Source organism: Tursiops truncatus, chromosome 10, assembly GCF_011762595.2.
Source record: "Tursiops truncatus isolate mTurTru1 chromosome 10, mTurTru1.mat.Y, whole genome shotgun sequence".
Lineage (NCBI taxonomy): Eukaryota > Metazoa > Chordata > Mammalia > Artiodactyla > Delphinidae > Tursiops > Tursiops truncatus.
The window spans coordinates 88,050,754-88,072,847 of NC_047043.1; the positions used below are offsets into that span (position 1 = coordinate 88,050,754).

The 22,094-nt window shown below is 37.6% G+C and overlaps 1 long non-coding RNA gene across 1 annotated transcript in view; it reads right to left on the reverse strand.

The window, feature by feature from the left end:
* Nucleotides 1-21,728: 21,728 nt before the first annotated feature.
* LOC141279658 (uncharacterized) overlaps nucleotides 21,729-22,094 on the reverse strand; it is a 54,404-nt gene continuing 54,038 nt past the window's right edge. Inside the window, exon 4 of the long non-coding RNA XR_012334242.1 lies at nucleotides 21,729-21,807. This is a non-coding gene — a long non-coding RNA (uncharacterized lncRNA). The remainder of the gene's footprint in view (nucleotides 21,808-22,094) is intronic.

The following is a 22,094-nucleotide window of genomic DNA, read 5'->3' on the forward strand; positions in this document are numbered from 1 at the left end:
AATAAAAATAAGGAAAAATCCAGAAAAGAACATAAGAAACACAGGGCATGGGAATAAAAGTCTAAAATATTTATTATTGTGGTCCCAGATGAATAACAGAGAGAGAATGGGGAGGAATACTTAGGCACTGTTTTCTACATACCAGGGACCATGCTAAGTGCTTTACATGTATTAACCCATTTAATCCTTACAACAGTCCAGCAACATTATTGTGTCCATTTTACAAATGGAGATAAAGCAAATCCCACGAAGTCACCCAGGTAGTAAGTGGTAGAGCCAGACATTAATTCATTCTCTTAATCACTATGCTATACTGCTTATCTAAATCATGAGGAAACCAGTGTTAAAAATAAATTTTTGGCCACTGTTGTTTTGTTTTTACTCATAGGAACTGTAGCAAAAGAATCTTGATCCCTACTGCAAAAATATAAGCAAGTGATTTCAATAAAAAATTATAAGCATTGATGTATTTGGGTTACTAAGGGAACAAGGAGGAGGGAATTTGGTCAATAAGAAGGATTTGTTAGTAAGTTCCTGTAGGAGATGACCATGAGCTGAGCCTCTAAACCAAAAGTTACGTTGGTAATTCTAAGACTTGATCATGCATTAGAATTGGCTGGAGGGCTTGTTAAACTGCTAAATGCTGGATCCCAACCTCAGAAATTCTGATTCTGAGGTCTAGGCTGGAGCCATAGAATTTGCATTTCTAATAAGCTCCCAGGTGGTGGTGATACTGTCAGACCTCATTACCAACCAGAGTTAGGTGGAAAAGAACAAAGTTCCAAACACAGGGCAAGAAGAAGGGTTGAGTGGAAGATTAAACACTATTAGTATAGTAAAGTCACACAAGAGAGAGGTGAAACAGAAGTCAGATTATAAAGCACCTTACAGTCACGCTTAGTGGTATGGATTTAGAACATAAAAATGCAATAAGCCAGCCTATAATTCTTTTGAAACCTCAAAATTTTATTCAAATGTAATAATAACAAAAACAACAAGGCTTGATAAGAAAAAAATAGGGGTTTTTGTGTGTGTATGAACATTTTGGAACAGAGGGTCAGAAGAAGCTAAAAAGCTTGCATTCCTAGACTCTTGCGTGTACAAATATCTGTGCCTAACAATGGTTATGTCTTGCCTCTTTCCTCCCTTTTCCTTGAATACACACAAACTTACTCTGAGTGAAACTATATCTGCTGATCAGGTCCATCTGGCTCAAATAAAATGTTGAACATCCTTGCCAAAAGCTTGAAGAGAATAGTGTTGCCCTTCTAAGTCTGGTGACATATTTTTATTTATGAAGATGGAATCACTTTGCATGAAATTTGATCTGGACTTGAATACTAGATTATGAGACGGGGTGCCAACAAAAGCAGCATTCCATGTCTCAGGTAGAAATGTAACCTGCCACCCCCTTCCCCAACCATACTTTCTCAATCCCTATGTACGATGTGCAGGTGCGTGTGCCCATGCACATACCACAAACTGAATTTGACTATTTTTCTTTCTGACTCTACTGATTGGGTATATGATTAAATTAGTAGACATGACTGATGTTTTCTTTTTTCCTTGAGTAGTTACAGATTTCTTATTGAGAGAACTTTGAGCAGACATTTAGAAACTACAGGGTTTTTTTCCTCCTGTCTTTTTCTTTGTGTCATTCTATCTTAATGTTTCAAAACTGCATTACACTAAACTATGCATTTTATACATACAAACGATTTGAATAAATAATGTGTATGCATTCTATTGTTTAATTAATTAATTTAGGAAAACCATTTCATTTAACATGAGAGCTAATCTCAAACCAATACAATCTGGTTTCTAACATTTTATCCCCTATAGTTGAGACTGGAAAGCATTCCAGTACATTCCTTGGACTCTTCCAACATTTGCCTGCTAGAAATGGGAGGGTCTATTTAACATCTTATCTTGCAGTATTTATCACTCATAAACCAGAAACAACTTAAGCCCTATGGAAGTTTAAAGCAAACCTTTATTTAACATTTTATGTGTCAACATTTTTCCAACTTGACCTGCCAAGCGGATTTCATAGCAGATGACCCTGGAACATGAACAAGTGTTTGCTCTTATGTCTCAGCCATTAGTGTTGAATTAAAGACTACAAGGTTTGGACCACATGGCAGGCTTTGGTGCCTTATGCTGGTAATGCTGGCCAAGAACAGGAGCATCTGAATATTTATATGTTTATTCCTGTGGAATACTAAGAAAGCTTTGGACAGTTGACAAATATATGCCTATACCACTAAACCTAAGGGAGCATCCAATTCACTTGCAGGCAGCTTTTCATGGATATGAAAACCATGTTGACGCTAAAACAATGTCATATAAACTGTTTAAAGATAACTATCCTGGAAACTCATTTTTCTGAAAAAAAAATCCTTTCAACTAATATTTATGGCAAAATATAAGATTTGTCTGTGGAGTGGTGAGCACAGTGGCAGAATGCATTTAGATTTCCTGCACAGTCCCCATAAGTATAAATTACACCAGCCTCTTTACATGTGTTATCCCATTTTGTTCTTCTAATGACCCACTAGAGTGATAGCTAATACTACCTCCATCTTTAACCTTCACTGCAATCTAGCCACTCATGTGTACTCATATGGCTGTTCATGTTTATCGAGGGGGCTGGTGTGGCTTGCCCATAGTCTTATTCTACCTTCAAATTTAAGCTCAGAAATGTCTATTATTTCTTATCTTTACAAACAGCAATTTATCTTTAAATCAGTTTATCTTCTGTCCTTCCTTTGGCTACCACAATAGACACTTGATTGTTCTCCCTGCTTCCAAATTTCACCCCCTCTCAACTTATTCTCCATTTTTAAGCTCTCGCTGATAAAACTGCAGAGACTTTTTGAACATAGAAACCTAGAATGACATCTGAACTACCTACCATGGTCTAAAAAGCTCTGCATGGTATCTCAGGTTGCCAGATTAAGAAAAGAATTATATATGTAACAAATATATATATATATATTTATATGTTACAAAATTTTATGTTTTAGACATTTATAAATTATATAAAATATATAAGTATAAATAAATATAACACACACATAGATATATAGTCAGTCCACTTGTGCGTGTGTATATCTATTTACATATATATGCTGGATATATAGTTTATTCTCATTATTCACAGTACTTATGTTCTATAAAATTGCCAACAACACTGAATTAGCAAATACAGAACCATTGTTCCTGGGGAAATGGAGGGTTAGGTTTCTGAGAGCCTCCAGTTGGAACATTTTCATCAACCAATTAATACATAATCTTGTATTATGTGTGTTTCTGTTTAAATATACATAAATATATTTGATTCATTTAATATTTGAACTCATGATCAACAGCAATGTAACTCATGCCTGAAAGAAGTTTATCTAGCACACATATTTTCCTCCTAAGGCACATATGATCTTCTTGGGCTTAGGAACAATAGACAGCACTTCAGCTTGGGGACCACTTTGAACAGAAAAATCACCAGCAAAAGCACAAATATACAAGAAATATGTGGTGCTAAACAGCCTATGAAAAGGACACATGTATAGTATAAGAACTTAAATAAGAAGGTAGAGCACTGCCTTGACTTCAGCTAGGACAGTACATGTTGGGTGAGTTAAACTTTCTGATTCTCTGCACATGTCCACGAATGACTGTGACAACATCATGCATATTGATTTGGGGGTTACAAATAAATGTTAACGAGGAGGCAAATTCATAAGTTCATAAATATGGAATCTATAAATAATGAGAGTCAACTGTATATATAAAATGCCCAGTTATATTTGAATTTCAGATAAACACCAATTAAGTTTTTAGTATATCTCACAAAATATTTGGGACATACTTATACAAAAAAAATTACTATTTATCTTAAATTCAACTGGTTGCCCTATATTTTATCAGGCAATCTTATCTGATAGTTTTCTACCTCTCCAAATTTACCATGCTTCACTTTCTTTATTGATCACTGTATTCCAGCCTCATTTCTTCCTTTATGCTCCTCTGAAATCCCAAGACTGTCCCTTCTTGGAGTCTCTTACTGACCCCTGACCTCATTCCCAGGCTCTCATAAATCATTCACGTTCTCCATCCAAATCTTTCTTGACTCCCATGTCCTTCTTTATCCTATACATCAGTACCCAATTTGGCTACCATACGCTATTATTATAATTTATGACTTTTATTTATGTGTGTTTCTTATTTTCGTCCTGCCTCCCTTAAAAGGCTGTTTTCCCCAAAGACTATGTTTATTTCCATTTTGCTACACAAAGCCTAATACAGCACCTGATACATAAAGCCTTTTTAAAGATACTTGTTGAAGAATAAATAATGTAAAGAATAAAGGGAAAGGGTATGAGGATTTACAGAACAGAAGCCTTAGTTACATATCTGAACCTAGTCTACTCATTAACCCGTTGACTCATTTTCCAAATATTTATGGAGCACCTTGAGCCTTGGCACTGTGCAAATCTCTGAAGTGAAAGATACGAAGGACAAGGTTCCTGTCCTCATGAACGTATACTTTGCTGGGACAGACAGGAAGTAGACAAATAAGTAATTCAATTATAGCTTGCATCATTGCCAAGAAAGAAACAAGCACAGGAATTATATGGAGAATAACTGGGGAGTTATCATGGATAGAGTGACCAGGATTTCAAACCTTTTGCTAAGACAAGAATAAAGTCCTTATGCTATATGATCTCTGTGTTTAAAAACATTTGAAATGTATATCCTAACATTCTAAAGACTGCTCTAAAGAGATTATCTTCTTGACCTTACAAATTAATGTGTGGTGAGACAGGGCAATGAATAGAACACTGACATTTTGACCCCCTATGCTGCCACTGTTTCACAATATGATGAATAAATTACACACACACGTACACACATGTATACACTATATTCGGTTAATTTTCACCGCTTTATATGCAAAGAACTAACAGTGTAAATAACGTAACCATTGACATAAAATGCAATTAAATTCAAAATAATCAGTATCTTCATAATCACACTTTTCAAAGGATTTATGCAGTCATATTTTAATTTATTTCATGGCACACAATTTTATTGAGCACTTATTTTAAGCCAGACAGTTATAGGATACAACAACAAACAAAAGCAGAAAATCTAAAATTTTACTTTACGTATGTGAAAGGTTTCTAAACAAATTCCAATATCAGCATGTCTGATTTATAGCAGCAAGAACATAATATATTAACATGTTAGCAGTCTTTATCCTGAAAGTATTTGTGCAGCTTTAACTAATTAATCCTCATGATACTAACTAGTGGATAAAGCTTCTGTATTAAACATTACACATTCTTTTTTTTAAGATATGACAATTCTTATAAACAGTGTGTCCATTGCCAAAAATCCACACAAGCATTCTGGTTTTAAATGCTCTGAAGCTAAGAGAACTGCAATCCACTGCTGAAAGCTGACTTTTTCTCTGTTGCTCAGGACTTATGCATTTTGACAGTAGAGTTTCAGAAACTGTTTAGCTATTTTTAAACCATGAGGTACTCATTCTCATCTTAAAGTTTATCATGGATATTTCCACCAGGCTAGGCAGGGAAACCTGGATGAGAAGTTTGTGACTAAAGGGCTGTATAACTTTGGCAAGTTACCTAAGCTCTCTGCATCTTTTCATGCTCTAGTCCACCAACCATCATAATACTTGTCTTACTTATCTACCAGCACTGTTAAGAGTATCACATAAAATAATGATGCCACTCTTTCCTGGAAACAATACACTGACTTCCTACTGAACCTAGAATAAAATGTAAACTCCTTTCATGACCGGCAATGCTTTCCTTCTTCTAGCCCCTGACCACATTTCCAACTTCTGACATCCTCTCGCTCATTATTTCCATTTTCATTGCAGTGGCAAACTTTCAGTTTTTCAAGCATATCAAACCCTTTCCTTGCCACAAGTTCCTTTGGCCTGCAATATTTTTTCTCCCACTTTTCATATACTTGGCCCTTTCCATTTTCTAGGTTTCTGCTTAAATTTCACATCAGTAGAGAGACCTACACTTACTATTTGTCACCTCAGATAAGGCATACCCATATTCTTTGTCTAAGAGCATCCTGCTCATTTTTTATGACACGTGTCTTACATGTTTTGTTATTTTTTTAGACGTTTTTTGGTTACTGTTTTCTCTATAGCCAGCTAGGCTCTAAGTCCCAATAAGGGAAGGACAATTTGTGTTTTATTCACCACTATACACCCAGTACTAGCATTGAGTGGATACAGGATGTGTCTCATTCTTTACTATTAACTGAATTAATAAATGAATATCGATGTAAGCGATTAGAGTTTGTTAGTTAAAGGAAAGAGGAATGAAATCAAGTTGACAAGACTTGACTTCATTCTTGGTTTTCCATTGTCTCTTTAACTTAAGCCAAGTTGTTCCTCATCTCTGGATTTCATTCCTCATTTGCAAAATAAAAATAACGGAAATGTAATGCACGCCATGCATGTAATACATGTGGACATATACTGTATAATGCTAGCCATGTACAAATATAAGGTGCCATTATGTATAAGATCAATAACATTTTAAAAAAGAAGAAAATTCCATAGATACTTACATTTCTTTACAGACTTCTAGTCCTTCACCAAGAAAGTTCAAGACAGAATCAATGAAAGTAAATTCAATCTTTGTGAGCTGTTTTGATTTTCCAGTTCCAATTCTCTTTTGCCTCCTGGCCTGGTGATGTCTTTCTTGCCATTACTTCTAATTTTCACATTTCTCCAACAGTGTAAGTAATATAAAATTGCAATGTAGGGCTTCCCTGGTGGCACAGTGGTTGAGAGTCCGCCTGCCGATGCAGGGGACACAGGTTCGTGCCCCAGTCTGGGAAGATCCCATGTGCCGCGGAGCGGCTGGGCCTGTGAGCCATGGGCGCTGAGCCTGCACGTCCGGAGCCTGGGCTCCGCAACGTGAGAGGCCACAGCAGTGAGAGGCTCACGTACCGCAAAAAAAAAAAAAATTGCTATATAAACTTGGTAAACTTGGTTAATGAGAAAACTTATGAAAAGAGTGAAAATAAAAGTGATGAAGAAAAAAATTTTTCTCATTTCTTTCACCACTTCTGAAGATTGTTAGTTAGTAGAAAGATGGAGTTGTCCCTAGGGCAGGGACATTTTATTCACTGTCCAATCACAATGTCTAACCAATGGGATCACTAATATGTAATTACTATTATAAGTAATTACATATATTTGCATCACAGTTTTTGGAATCTGCAATCTAATGATATTTTGAAGAAGAGAAAAGAGATGAAATATCTGCCTTCCCAAATTGCACTATTCTCTATATCAACCAGGTATTGAGTCAGGGAGAAGTCTTGGGGAAAACTATTAAAAATTAGAGGAATGAGGCTCTTTCAGGAAAATTAATTTACTTCTCCCCGCTATCCTTTTAGAAGGATAATTGACTTAGAGGCACAGGACATGCCAATCCTATTAAATGTGCGAGCCTATAATGTGCAGGACTGCAGATCTAAATGTCGCCTTTTAAGCTCCCTTATGGCACATACTTGGATGCCACCGAGTCCTGACTGTGGTGGGATGTGCTTCTTGAAGGAGGCTTGGAGGCCATCTGTTTATTCTGGCATGAGTTTCACTTATGAAGTTTGAAGACTTGGTAGCAATTAGTTTCTGGTTTGTTTTACAGTAATTAAAAATGAAAATAAGCTTGAATTTCTATGTGCCTCACACACATAACGATTATTCCCATTTATAATACAGAAGCTCTATGGGGTAATTAGGTCTCATACACTGTTTGTATAGGTTGAGTCTTAATCATTTTGGGGCTGCTATAACAAAGATACCGTAGACTGGGTGGCTTAAACAACAAACATCTATTTCTAACATTTCTCAAACCTGGAAAGTCCAAAATGAAGGCTTGGGCAGATGTGGTATCTGATAAAGTCACTTCCTGTTTGGCAGACAACCATGTTCTCTTTCCATTCTCCTAGCAAACTCTTGCCAGTCTCTTCTAAGGGCACTAATCCCATTCATTAAGAGCTCTACCTTCATGACCTATTTAGCTCCCACTTCCTAATGCCATCATACTAGAGGTCAGGAAACAAACATATGCATTTTGGGGAAACACATTTAATTCATAGTAAGTTATCAGGATCCTGATGGGAGTTGCAAAGCCCAAATAGAGATGAAAACAGGGATCACTACTGAGAAAAGATGAGCCGACTGCCCCAACCCTGCTTGGGAAGCCAAATGGAGTTAGGGTCAGGGAAAAGGTCTGCATCAGTAGCCAATGGGAAGTGGCATATATGGACAACACAAGAAGGGAACCTTGATTCCATGGGCCAATTGTAAGTCAAAAATCCAGGCACTGAGTAAGAATAAAACTGTCGTGAGAGTAGGCATCTGATCAAACCTCATTCCAGACAGATTTTCATAGTTCAGATTTTTTTTTAAGGTTCAAGGTCCCCTTTATATTGAAAACACTCCAGTTAACTATGAAGAGTCAGTGCTTTGAGTCCTAGTTCATATGCTGGTTTCAAAGTTTCTTTCTGTACCAGTTTCTAGCAATAGCCCACAATGGTTGGAACAGCGAGATTTTAACATGGAAACTTCAGTATTAAGACATCTCAAAGGAATCCCTGTAATGGTCTCCAGATACGAAGGTCAGGAGACTAACAGTCCAACGCTCTCACATTCTTTAAAAAAAAAAAAAAAGGTCTTGATTTGTAGGATTTGCTTATTACTTTGTAGTAAGTACTCACAGCATGGCCAATTTCAAGTTATCAAAAGTTAAAATTCCTGGATATCTTACACTGGTGCTCTCTAGCTGATTCAAATGGGCTCTAGCACACCACTAACTATTAAATAAGGCTTCCAAAAGCAGAAAGAGAAGTGACTTATCTAAAATCTCCAGATTCTGAGACAAAGTCAGTCCTCACCCCCTTGTGTTCTGGATTTGAGCCCATCTTTCCTTGTTGCAGCATTGAATTCTTACATGTATTCTTTTTCTTCTGCCTACCTCGGTTCTTCCCTCTCCAATGACTCATTCCCAAAAACTAATAAACATGTTCTATCATCATTCATTCTTAAATGAAAAGCCATCACTTTAGCTCATATTTCACTGTGACCCAAATCTCCTCCTCCCTACCCAGACAAACTTTGTAAAACAACTGTCTTTTATTGCTATGTCCACTTCTCACATTTCACAGAAATTCAACTATTAGTCATCAAAATATCCTCCGCATTGCTAAATCAAATAGCCTCACTTTTAGCCTTAACTTAATCTTCTAGCAGCTTTCAACATGACTTCTGGAAATCACTTCTTCTCTTTGCTTCATTGACACTAAATTATGATGATTTTTCCTCCTGTCTCTCTGACTGCTCCTTTTTTAGCTCAAAAGGCCAAATATTGGAGTGTTTCAATACATTATCCTTGAGTCTCCTTTTTTTCTTTGTCTGTACACTCAACAATATGGCTCAAATTCAACACATTCTAAATGCTGAAAAATCCCAAATCTCAACCTGAAGTCTTGACCTCTCCTCAGAACTCCAGTAGTAAATATCCAACTTGGTACTTTCATTTGGATGTCTGAGACACATTTTAAACTTAACAGGACCTGGACAAAATTTTTTGTCTACACCATCTGTTGGCAAACTACAAGTAAAATCTAACCCTCCACATAATTTTGTTAAGTAAAATTTGATTGGAGCACAACCACATCATATTTTTTTTTTTTTTTACATTTTGTCTATAGCTTATTTCACACTGCAGTGGTAGATCTGAGTAGTTACAACAGAGGCTGTACAGTCTTCAAATACTAAAATGCTTACTATCTGGTGCTTTAGAGAAAGTTTGTCTTCTTTTCCTTACCTACTACATCCAATGTATCAGGAGTTCCTCTGGACCTTACCTTTAAAATAAACCCTAACTCCTTCTATTTTTAAAATCTCCATGGTAACCACCATTGTCTGGTGTATGAAGCACTGACACAACTTCTTAATGCTTTCCGTTCTTTTTTTTTTTTTTTTTGCCCTTTTATAATCTTTACAGTCATCTTAAATTTTAGAATGTTCTTCCTAAATTACATATCAGAAAGCCGTTCCCCTGCTTAAAAACTTCCAATCGCTATCCATTTCACCTAGAATAAAATTCAACTCCCTATTTTATCTTACAAAGTCCTAGATGATTTGAATTCTTCCTCTTTCTGCTGTAAGCTCTTTTCTCCTGCTTACTCACTGCATTCCAGCCTCACTGAGTTTTCTGTTCCTCCCACATGCGAAGTTCCCATTTCTGGACCTTTGCATTAATCACTGCCTCTGCCTGGGATTCTCTTCCTCCATGAGTGCCTGCCATGAAAAGCTCCTTCTCATCAATCAGCTTTCAGTTCAAATGTCACTTCCTTCAAGAGGCTTCTTCTTAATCACTCAACCTAATAATATCACCAAGGCATATACTATCATATTATCACTTACCCAGTTTTTAATTTCCTGCAAAGCACTTTTCACTATAAGACAGTTCTACTTATTTATGTATTCATTTATTTTCTAGGTAATTGTCTCTCCAAAGTAGAGTATAAATTTCTTGAGAATAGGGATCTTTTATGTTCATTGAAGCATCCCCAGTATTAGGAACAGTGCTGAATAGTGGTGTTTGAATGAATAAAAACCTCAGCTTTAGTATGTCAGAGAGGTTCACAAGGCTGTCTTAAAGAATGCAGACCAAGTTGGCTTTCTTAGACTAAATATGAAGGCAGAAGGGAAAACAATAAACTGTATCAAGTAATATATCTATCCCTGTTAAAAAATTTGTTTTATTATGTTTTTCTTAAATATTTATAAGCATAAAATTGGTTATAATTAGTCATGTAACTGTACAACAAAAACAAATTAAGTAAATTAATGAAATTAAGCATTTACTTGGATGGTTTTGTTAATTTCTGTCCCAGTCAAGCTCTTTGAGGGTATGGTCCATGTATAAATTTTGCTCTTTAATGCACTGTCTATGCTTATACAGTGCCTGAGACATAGATGTAGCTCAACAAATACTGGTTGTCAACTAGTGCTGAAGAATAAATAAAAGCATTGCTTTTGCCATCAAAGGACCTGTGTCTAGTGGGGTAGACTTACAGAGACAAATCAGCTGTCCATTCATCTTCTAGAAAACTCCTCTAACCAACTCCGAGCTTCAATATTAATAGTTGACATTTGTTGGTGCTTACTGTGCCACACTCCTACTACACATATTACAGTAACTCATGCAACCCCTCAATCAAGCTTAGAAAGTATATACTATTTATTACTACTTAATACAAAATGAGGATAAAGAGGAACAGAGAGATCATCTGGCCACAGCTAGTAAGTAGCAAGCGCTGAGATTTAAAGTCAGTCTGTTCGTATCTAGTCTGAGTTCCATTGCCTCCAGCTGATCAAGGAGTGAATGATCCTTTGTGATTAACAGTGGCCAGGATCTCAGAATCAGAAGTTATATCCCACTACAGTAGAACAGATTTGACTTATTAAGCTTGCATTTTCATAAACTAATCCCCGCCTGCTCCTTGATGCAGTGGCTTTAAATAATCTCCTTTATCTAAATTACAAAAATTTGAAAGTAAAAGGAACTTTGTCAGTACTCTTGTTCTACTCCTTCATTTTACAACTGAGGAATACAAAGTTCTAGGGAGATTAAGCTCATATGGCCAGATAGTGGCAAAACCAGGAGAAACTAGAATCTTTTTCCTTTGTAGCACAAGCTACAGAGGAAATTCTGCTCACACTTAATGTCAGGGAGGAAAAATGTTTTCTTTCCCTTAGGAAAGAAGTAAAAGCAGATACCTAAATATTTCTCTTTTTTGTCCTACTTTTCCTTCCCGTTAGAACTATTGCTGAAATGTGGCAACCTGCTTAAGTCTGATGTTGAAAATATAATCTTTCTGCATCTTTCAGATGATCCAGGATGCTTTTCATTTATGCACGCATACTTCCAGTCATCTTTCCATTCCATTATTTATTTATTCACTAAGGATTACTTGTATGTGAACTATGTGCAAAGCACTGGACTAGGTAAGGGGGAAATGTTAATTAAATGTGACTTTATTCATATTGACTCTATGCTCCCTTAAGTTTTTTTTTTTGTTTTTTTTGTTTTTGTAATTTGTCTAAGGTCCTTTCAAAGGAAGACAGGCTGTAATTCCTAAATGAAATGAATATAAAGCACTCACAAGCAAAATCTTATAACATCAATATGGCAATATGCTGCTGCTTGTAACACCTAGCAATTCTTGTCTTAAATTTGCTTTGTTTTTACTTCTATCAATATTACTAGCTAATTTTATTGCATGCCTAATACACGCCAAGCATTCTATTAAATGCTTCAAATATATTACCTAATTTAATCCCCTCAACAGTTTATCAGGGAGGGAAAATTTTCCTCTACCCTTCCCAGTTCTTCTGGCTGGCCTAATAATTAAACTGACATGATACAGATTAACAGGAGAAAATAAAATTTAATTTTCAGGTTACAAGGAATCCACATAAAATGAGAGATTCCAAAGACAGTGAAGTAAAAGGAGGTATACATGTCATCCTGGATTACGGAAAAGTGGATAGGGGTCGAGGACTTAAAAGGGAAGGGGAGTTAGCTTCAAGATGGCGGAAGAGTAAGACGTGGAGATCACCTTCCTCCCCACAGATACATTAGAAATACATCTACATGTGGAACAACTCCTACAGAACACCTACTGAACGCTGGCAGAAGACCTCAGACCTTCCAAAAGGCAAGAAACTCCCCACCTACCTGGGTAGGGCAAAAGAAAAAACACAGACCAAAGAATAAGGACGGTACCTGCACCAATGGGAGGGAGCTGTGAAGGAGGAACGGTTTCCACACACTAGGAAGCCCCTTCGCGGGCGGAGACTTCGGGTGGCGGACGGGGGGAGCTTCGAAGCCGCGGAGGAGAGTGCAGCCACAGGGGTGCGCAGGGGAAAGCGGAGAGATTCCCGCACAGAGGATTGGTGCCGACTAGCACTCACCAGCCCGAGAGGCTTGTCTGCTCACCTGCCGGGACAGGCGGGGGCCGGGAGCTGAGGCTCGGGCTTCGGTCCGAGCGCAGAGAGAGGACTGGCAGCGTGAACACAGCCTGAAAGGGGCTAGTGCGCCACAGCTGGCCGGGGGGAGTTAGGGAAAAGGTCTGGAGCTATCGAAGAGGCAAGAGACTTTTTCTTCCCTCTTTGTTTCCTGGTGCGTGAGGAGGGGGGATTAAAAGCGCAGTTTAAAGGAGCTCCAGAGACGGGCGCGACTCGCGGCTATCAGCGCGGACCCCAGAGACGGGCATGAGACGCTAAGGCCTCTGCTGCCGCCACCAAGAAGCCTGTGTGTGAGCAGGCTCCTCCCCTCCCAGGAGCCTGTGCAGCCCGCCACTGCCAAGGTCCTGTGATCCAGGGACAACTTCTCCGGGAGAATGCACGGCTCGCCTGAGGCTGGTGAAACGTCACGCCGGCCTCTGCCGCCGCAGGCTCACCCGCACTCCGTGCCCTTCCCTCCCCTCGGCCTGAGGGAGCCGGAGCCCACGAAACACATGCTCCTTTAACCCCATCCTGTCTGAGCAAAGAACAGACGCCCTCAGGGGACCTACACGCAGAGGCGGGTCCAAATCCAAAGCTGAGCCCCGGGAGCTGTGCGAACAAAGAGAAGGGAAATCTCTCCCAGCAGCCTCAGGCGCAGCGGATTAAATCTCCACAATCAACTTGATGCACCCTGCATCTGTGGACTACCTGAATAAACAACGAATCATCCCAAATTGAGGAGGTTGACTTTGGGAGCAATGATATATATATATATATATATATATACACACATATCCCTTGTAATCTTTTTCTGAGTGTGTATGTATGATTTTGTCTGTATAGCTTTGCTTTTACCATTTGTCCTAGGGTTCTGTCTATCTGTTTTTTGTTTTTTGTTTTTAAGTATACTTTTTAGCACTTGGTATCATTGGTGGATTTGTGTTTTGGTTTGGTTGCTCTCTTCCTTCTTTCTCTTTTTTTTAATTATTAAAAAAAATAATAATTATTTTTTCTTTTAAAAACTTTATTTTATTTTACTTTATCTTATCTTCTTTCTTTCTTTCTTTCTTCCTTCCTTCCTTCCTTCCTTCCTTTCTTTCTTTTTCTTCTCCCTTTTATTCCAAGTCGTGTGCATGACAGGCTCTTGGTTCTCCAGCCAGGTGTCAGGGCTGTGCCTCTGAGGCGGGAGAGCCAAGTTCAGGACACTGGTCCACAAGAGACCGCCCAGCTCTATGTAATATCAAACGTGAGATCTCCATCTCAACGCCAAGACCCAGCTCCACTCAACGACCAGCAAGCTACAGTGCTGGACATCCCATGCCAAACTACTAGCAAGACAGGAACACAACCCCATCCATTAGCAGAGAGGCTGCCTAAAATCATAATACGCTCACAGACACCCCAAAACACACCACCAGATGTGGGCCTGGCCACCAGAAAGACAAGATCCAGCCTCATCCACCAGAACACAGGCACTAGTCCCCTCCACCAGGAAGCCTACACAACCCACTGAACCAACCTTAGCCACTGGGGACAGACACCAAAAACAATGGAAACTAGGAAACTGCAGCCTGCGAAAAGGAGACCCCAAACACAGTAAGTTAAGCAAAATGAGAAGACAGAGAAACACACAGCAGACGAAGGAGCAAGGCAAAAGCCCACCATACCTAACAAATGAAGAGGAAATAGGCAGTCTACTTGAAAAATAATTCAGAATAATGATAGTAAAGATGATCCAAAATCTTGGAAATAGAATAGAGAAAATACAAGAAATGCTTAACAAGGACCTAGAAGAACTACAGAGCAAACAAACAGTGATGAACAACATAATAAATGAAATTAAAAATTCTCTAGAAGGAATCAATAGCAGAATAACTGAGTCAGAAGAATGGATAAATGACCCGGAAGATAAAATAGTGGAAATAACTACTGCAAAGCAGAATAAAGAAAAAAGAACGAAAACAATTGAGGACAGTCTCAGAGACCTCTGGGACAACATTAAACGCACCAACGTTTGAATTATAGGGGTCCCAGAAGAAGAAGAGAAAAAGAAAGGGACTGAGAAAATATTTGAAGGGATTATAGTGAAAACTTCTCTAATATGGGAAAGGAAATAGTTAATCAAGTCCAGGAAGCACAGAGAGTCCCATACAGGATAAATCCAAGGAGAAACATGCCAAGACACATATTAATCAAACTATCAAAAATTAAATACAAAGAACAAATATTAAAAGGAGCAAGGGAAAAACAAGTAACACAAAAGGGAATCCCCATAAGGTTAACAGCTGATCTTTCAGCAGAACGTCTGCAAGCCAGAAGGGAGTGGCAGGACATATTTAAAGTCATGAAAGGGAAAAATCTACAGCCAAGATTACTCTCGCAGCAAGGATCTCATTCAGATTTGACAGAGAAATTGAAAGCTTTACAGACAAGCAAAAGCTAGGAGAATTCATCACCACCAAACCAGCTTTACAACAAATGCTAAAGGAACTTCTCTAGGCAGGAAACACAAGAGAAGGAAAAGACCTACAATAATAAACCCAAAACAATTAAGAAAATGGTAATAGGAACATACCGATCGATAATTAACTTAATTAACTTAAATTTAAATGGATTAAATGCTCCAACCAAAAGACATAGACTGCCTGAATGGATACAAAAACAAGACCTCTATATGTGCTGTCTACAAGAGACCCACTTCAGACCTAGGGACACATACAGACTGAAAGTGAGGGGATGGAAAAAGATATTCCATGCAAATGGAAATCAAAAGAAAGCTGGAGTAGCAATTCTCATATCAGAGAAGATTGACTTTCAAATAAAGACTATTACAAGAGACAAGGAAGGACACTACATAATGATGAAGGGATCAATCAAATAAGAACATATAACAATTGTAAATATTTATTCACCCAACATAGGAGCACCTCAATACATAAGGCAAATACTAACAGCCATAAAAGGGGAAATCGACAGTAACACAATAATAGTAGTGGACTTTAACACCCCACTTTCACCAATGGACAGACCATCCTAAATGAAAATAAATAAGGAAACACAAGCTTTAAATGATACATTAAACAAGATGGACTTAATTGATATTTATAGACATTCCATCCAAAGTAACAGCGTACACATTCTTCTCAAGTGCTCATGGAACATTCTGCAGGAAAGATCATATCTTGGGTCACAAATCAAGCCCTGGTAAATTTAAGAAAATTGAAATCGTATCAAGTATCTTTACCGACCACAACACTATGAGACTAGATATCAATTACAGGAAAAAATCTGTAAAAAATACAGACACATGGAAGCTAAACAATACACTACTTAATAACCAAGAAATCACTGAAGAAATCAAAGAGGAAATCAAAAAATACCTAGAAACAAACGACAATGAAAACACGACAAGCCAAAAACTACGGGATGCAGAAAAAGCAGTTCTAAGAGGGAAGGTTATAGCAATACAATCGTACCTTAAGAAACAAGAAACATCTCAGATAAACAACCTAACCTTACAGCTTAAGTAATTAGAGAAACAAAACAAAACAACCACAAAGTTAGCAGAAGGAAAGAATCATAAAGATCAGATCAGAATAAATGAAAAAGAAATGAAGGAAACGATAGCAAAGGTCAATAAAACTAAAAGCAGTTTCCTTGAGAAGATAAACAAAGTTGATAAGCCATTAGCCAGACTCATCAAGAAAAAAAGGGAGAAGACTCAAATCAATAGAACTAGAAATGAAAAAGGAGAAGTAACAACTGACACTGCAGAAATACAAAGGATCATGAGAGATTATTACAAGCCACTATATGCCAATAAAATGGACAACCTGGAAGAAATGGACAAATTCTTAGAAATGCACAACCTTCCGAGACTGAACCAGGAAGAACTAGAAAATATGAACAGACCAATCACAAGCACTGAAATTGAAACTGTGATTAAAAATCTTCCAACAAACAAAAGCCCAGGACCAGATGGCTTCACAGGTGAATTCTATCAAACATTTAGAGAAGAGCTAATACCTATCCTTCTCAAACTCTTCCAAAATGTAGCAGTGGGAGGAACATTCCCAAACTCATTGTATGAGGCCACCATCACCCTGATACCAAAACCAAAGATGTCACAAAAAAGAAAACTACAGGCCAATATCACTGATGAACATAGATGCAAAAATCCTCAACAAAATACTAGCAAACAGAATCCAACCGCACATTAAAAGGATCATACAGCATGATCAAGTGGGGTTTATCCCAGGAATGCAAGGATTCTTCAATATAAGCAAATCAATCAATGTGATACACCATATTAACAAATTGAAGGAGAAAAACCATATGATCATCTCAATAGATGCAGAGAAAGCTTTTGACAAAATTCAACACCCATTTATGATAAAAACCCTACAGAAAGTAGGCATGCAGGGAACTTACTTCAACATAATAAAGGCCATATATGACAAACCCACAGCCAACATTGTCCTCCATGGTGAAAAACTGAAACCATTTCCACTAAGATCAGGAAAAAGGCAAGGTTGCCCACTCTCACCACTATTATTCAACATAGTTTTGGAAGTTTTAGCCAGAGCAATCAGAGAAGAAAAAGAAATAAAAGGATTCCAAATCGGAAAAGAAGAAGTAAAGCTGTCACTGTTTGCAGATGACATGATACTGTACACAGAGAATCCTAAAGATGCTACCAGAAAACTGCTAGAGCTAATCAATAAATTTGGTAAAGTAGCAGGATACAAAGCTAATGCACAGAAATCTCTTGCATCCCTACACACTAAAGATGAAACATCTGGAGGTGAAGTTAAGAAAACACTCCCATTTACCATTGCAACAAAAAGAATAAAATGCCTAGGAATAAACCTACCTAAGGAGACAAAAGACCTGTATGCAGAAAATTATAAGACACTGATGAAAGAAATTAAAGATGATACAAATAGATGGAGAGATATACCATGTTCTTGGATTGGAAGAATCAACATAGTGAAAATGACTCTACTACCCAAAGCAATCTACAGATTCCATGCAAGCCCTATCAAAGTACCACTGGCATTTTTCACAGAAATAGAACAAAAAAATTTCACAATTTGTATGGAAACACAAAAGACCCTGAATAGCCTAAGCAATCTTGAGAAAGAAAAACAGAGCTGGAGGAATCAGGCTCCCTGACTTCAGACTATACTACAAAGCTACAGTATTCAAGACAGTATGGTACTGGCACAAAAACAGAAATATAGGTCAATGGAACAGGATAGAAAGCCCAGAGATAAGGTGACAATATGTGCATGGCTTTATCTTTGATAAAGGAGGCAAGAATATACAGTGGAGAAAAGACAGCCTCTTCAATAAGTGGTGCTGGGAAAACTGGACAGCTACATGTAAAAGAATGAAATCAGAACACTCCCTAACACCATACACAAAAATAAACTCCAAATGGATTAAAGACCTAAATGTAAGGCCAGACACTATCAAACTCTTAGAGGAAAACATAGGCAGAACACTCTATGACATAAATCACAGCAAGATCCTTTTTGACCCACCTCCTAGAGAAATGGAAATAAAACTAAAAATAAACAAATGGGACCTAATGAAACTTAAAACCTTTTGCACAGCAAAGGAAATCATAAACAAGATGAAAAGAATACCCTCAGAACGGGAGAAAAGATTTACAAATGAAGCAACTGACAAAGGATTAATCTCCAAAGTTTACAAGCAGCTCACGCAGCTCAATATCCAAAAAAAAACCCAATCCAAAAATAGGCAGATGACCTAAATAGATATTTCTCCAAAGAAGATATACAGATTGCCAACAAACACATGAAAGAATGCTCAACATCATTAATTATTAGAGGAATGCAAATCAAAACTACAATGAGATATCATCTCACACTGGTCAGAATGGCCATCATCAAAAAATCTAGAAACAATAAATGCTGGAGAGGGTGTGGAGAAAAGGGAAGAATCTTGCACTGCTGCTGGGAATGTATGGTACAGCCTCTATGGAGAACAGTATGGAGGTTCCTTAAAAAACTAAAAATAGAACTACCATATGACCCAGCACTCCCACTCCTGGGCATATACCCTGAGAAAACCATAATGCAAAAAGAGTCATGTACCACAATATTCATTGCATCTCTTTCTACAATAGCCAGGACATGGAAGCAACCTAAGTGTCCATCAACAGATGAATGGATAAAGAAGATGTGGCACGTATATACAATGGAATATTACTCAGCCATAAAAAGAAACAAAATTTAGTTATTTGAAGTGAGGTGGATGGACCCAGAATCTGTCATACAGAGTGAAGTCAGAAAGAGAAACACAATACCGTATGCTAACACATATATGTGGAATCTAAAACACAAAAAGAAAGGTCATGAAGAACCTAGGGGCAAGATGGGAATAAAGACACAGACATACTAGAGAATGGATCTGAGGATACGGGGAGGAGGAAGGATAAGCTGGGACAAAGTGAGAGAGTGGTATGGACATATATACACTACCAAATGTAAAACAGATAGATAGTGGGAAGCAGCCGCATAGCACAGGGCAATCAGCTCGGTGCTTTTTGACCACCTAGAGGGGTGGGGTAGGGAGGGTGGGAGGGAGGGAGACAAAAGAGGGAAGAATATGGGTACATATGTATATGTATAACTGATTCACTTTGTTACAAAGCAGAAACTATCACACCATGGTAAAGCAATTATTCTCCAATAAAGATGTTTAAAAAAAAAAATAGGACAGCAAAATGGCTAATCCATCATAAAATTTATAAGTTCCTCACCCCCCAAAATTTCAACTTAAGATGATTTCATTCATCTGAACAATTCAGCCCTGCAGTAAAGAAGGCAACTAATGTGAGCTAAAGCCCCATATTTACATTAGCATCGGTCAATAGAAGAAAACAACATAACCTATTTTTAATTACATTCATGGTGTTCATCCTGTTAACCTGAAAATTAAACATGCAAAAATGAAAAAAAAAAATAAAAGGGAAGGGAGGGAATTCACAGGAAGGTGAAAAAGAGCAAATATTTGGTACACACAAAGAGGAATTTTAAGAAACAGACTTTTCTAGGTTCCTCCTGGTCTATCACACCTAGTTCATATTATACTATAGTCATCTTCAGTGATGGCTCCCTCCGTGGAATAGGTCCTCCGTCCAAATTCTTTTAGGCAGTGAGAATGGAGAGACGAAAGCTCTACATGAGCATTTTTTCCTTAAAAACAACCTGCCTAAAATAATCCTCAGGCCAAAGAGACACATTTTGGGGTGGGACATTTTGCCCTCTTGCAAGTTCCACAAACAAATGTTTTATTATCCATATTTACAGCTTTAGATGACAGTCCTAGTAATTGGTGGAGCCAGGATTCAAAACAAAACAATTTCCTTCAGAGTACATGCTTAATATATCATCAAACTGTCTGTTAATTGATAGCTTATACAGAATACATCGCAGAACTTTGGGCAAGAATGTTTAGGAGTCTGTAAATTATTCCACACTGAAAGTAGGAGAACATATCTCTTCTCTTTTTCTTCTAACATATACACCTCACTTCCCCTTTGTATGATTTTCCACAGAATTCAACCCCATTAGAAATGTTGCCATGATTTTATTCAATCCACTAATAAGCAATGATAACAAATTTGGAAATCATGGAACTTATGCATTGTAAATTTTGTTTTTTTTCTTAAATGTGATCCTCTTTTAGAAAATGGTTGTTTTAAAGTTGTACTCATTCAGATTCTGTATCATTTTTTCAGAGTTCTATTTTGTAAGGGCATTAACAACTCAAAAAATGGTATGAGTAAACATGGCTGTTCTCCTGAGCTTGGCTGATGATTGCAGAAGGCATAAACAGCAGTTTGCTCCCTGATTTATTCTGAGCTCTGACACAACTGAGGCCCAAGTATATTATAAAGTGGTTGGCTCCAGTGGTGTTAGTAAATTCCTTATAGGCTGCAAACGTTGCTCATTAGATACTCTTGGGCTTGAGTTTCATTTAAATGGTGTAAGGATATATATTTATGTATCATTTCAACTTCATGAGTAAGACTCGAAGCAAGCAACTTCCACGAAACCTCACAGACATAGTCTGACGTAAGCTGGATCTACTCTGTTTATCAAAATATTGGTAAATTGACCTACATATTTTAAGCCCAAAATATAAACTTTATTTTATATTGGAAGACATATACTGTCAGTTACCTATGCATTTCTCAGTGCTAAGTAGTTGTATTATGAAAGATGAGTGATTCTCTATAAACACAAGATAAACGTGACTACATTTGGACTTTCTAAAAGAATTATAGGTAATGCATACTCAGAAACTCCCTGTCTCTTTGGAAATAGAACACCCTTTGAAGTTAGTTGATGGTAAAACATTGTAGATGTTTTCTAAGGCAACGTAGATGTAACTCCAATTTGGCTGAGGAAAAGGACATCTTCCTACACCACCACCAACTGCTTTCTAAATACTTATTCTACTTATATACAGTATTCATACAATATGTGAGAAGTAATTTGATGCCCTTTTAGTTGCACTGCGCGTTTAACATGAACTCCAAAATAAAAAACAAAACTAAACTTCATGATCTTTCCACTTACTGGTTAAAGAGTCAGAGTTGAGAAGACTCGTGTGGGATTCTTGAGCTCATTTTCATTCTTGTGTTTCATAACTTCTGGCCTTCAGTTCCTCATCTGCATAGATGTTAGTGCCTAGTAATCAATCAACATGTTGTAAATTCTATAATGACCATGTAATTAGCATTCCCTCTGCATTTTTTCTGATTCCCTACAGAAAGCATAGAGATGCTGATCACACTGAACATAAGACATAGGACTGCAGGAACACTGTAGGGCAAACTGAAAAGTAACTGTTCATACTGGCTCCTAGATTTACTGTTTCTGTTTAAGGAAAGATAGACTTAATTCCCTATTAGTTGTTGGAATGTTCACTTATTTTTCAAAGCTCTTTGAAATTAGAAAGGTATTTCGCTGTTCAC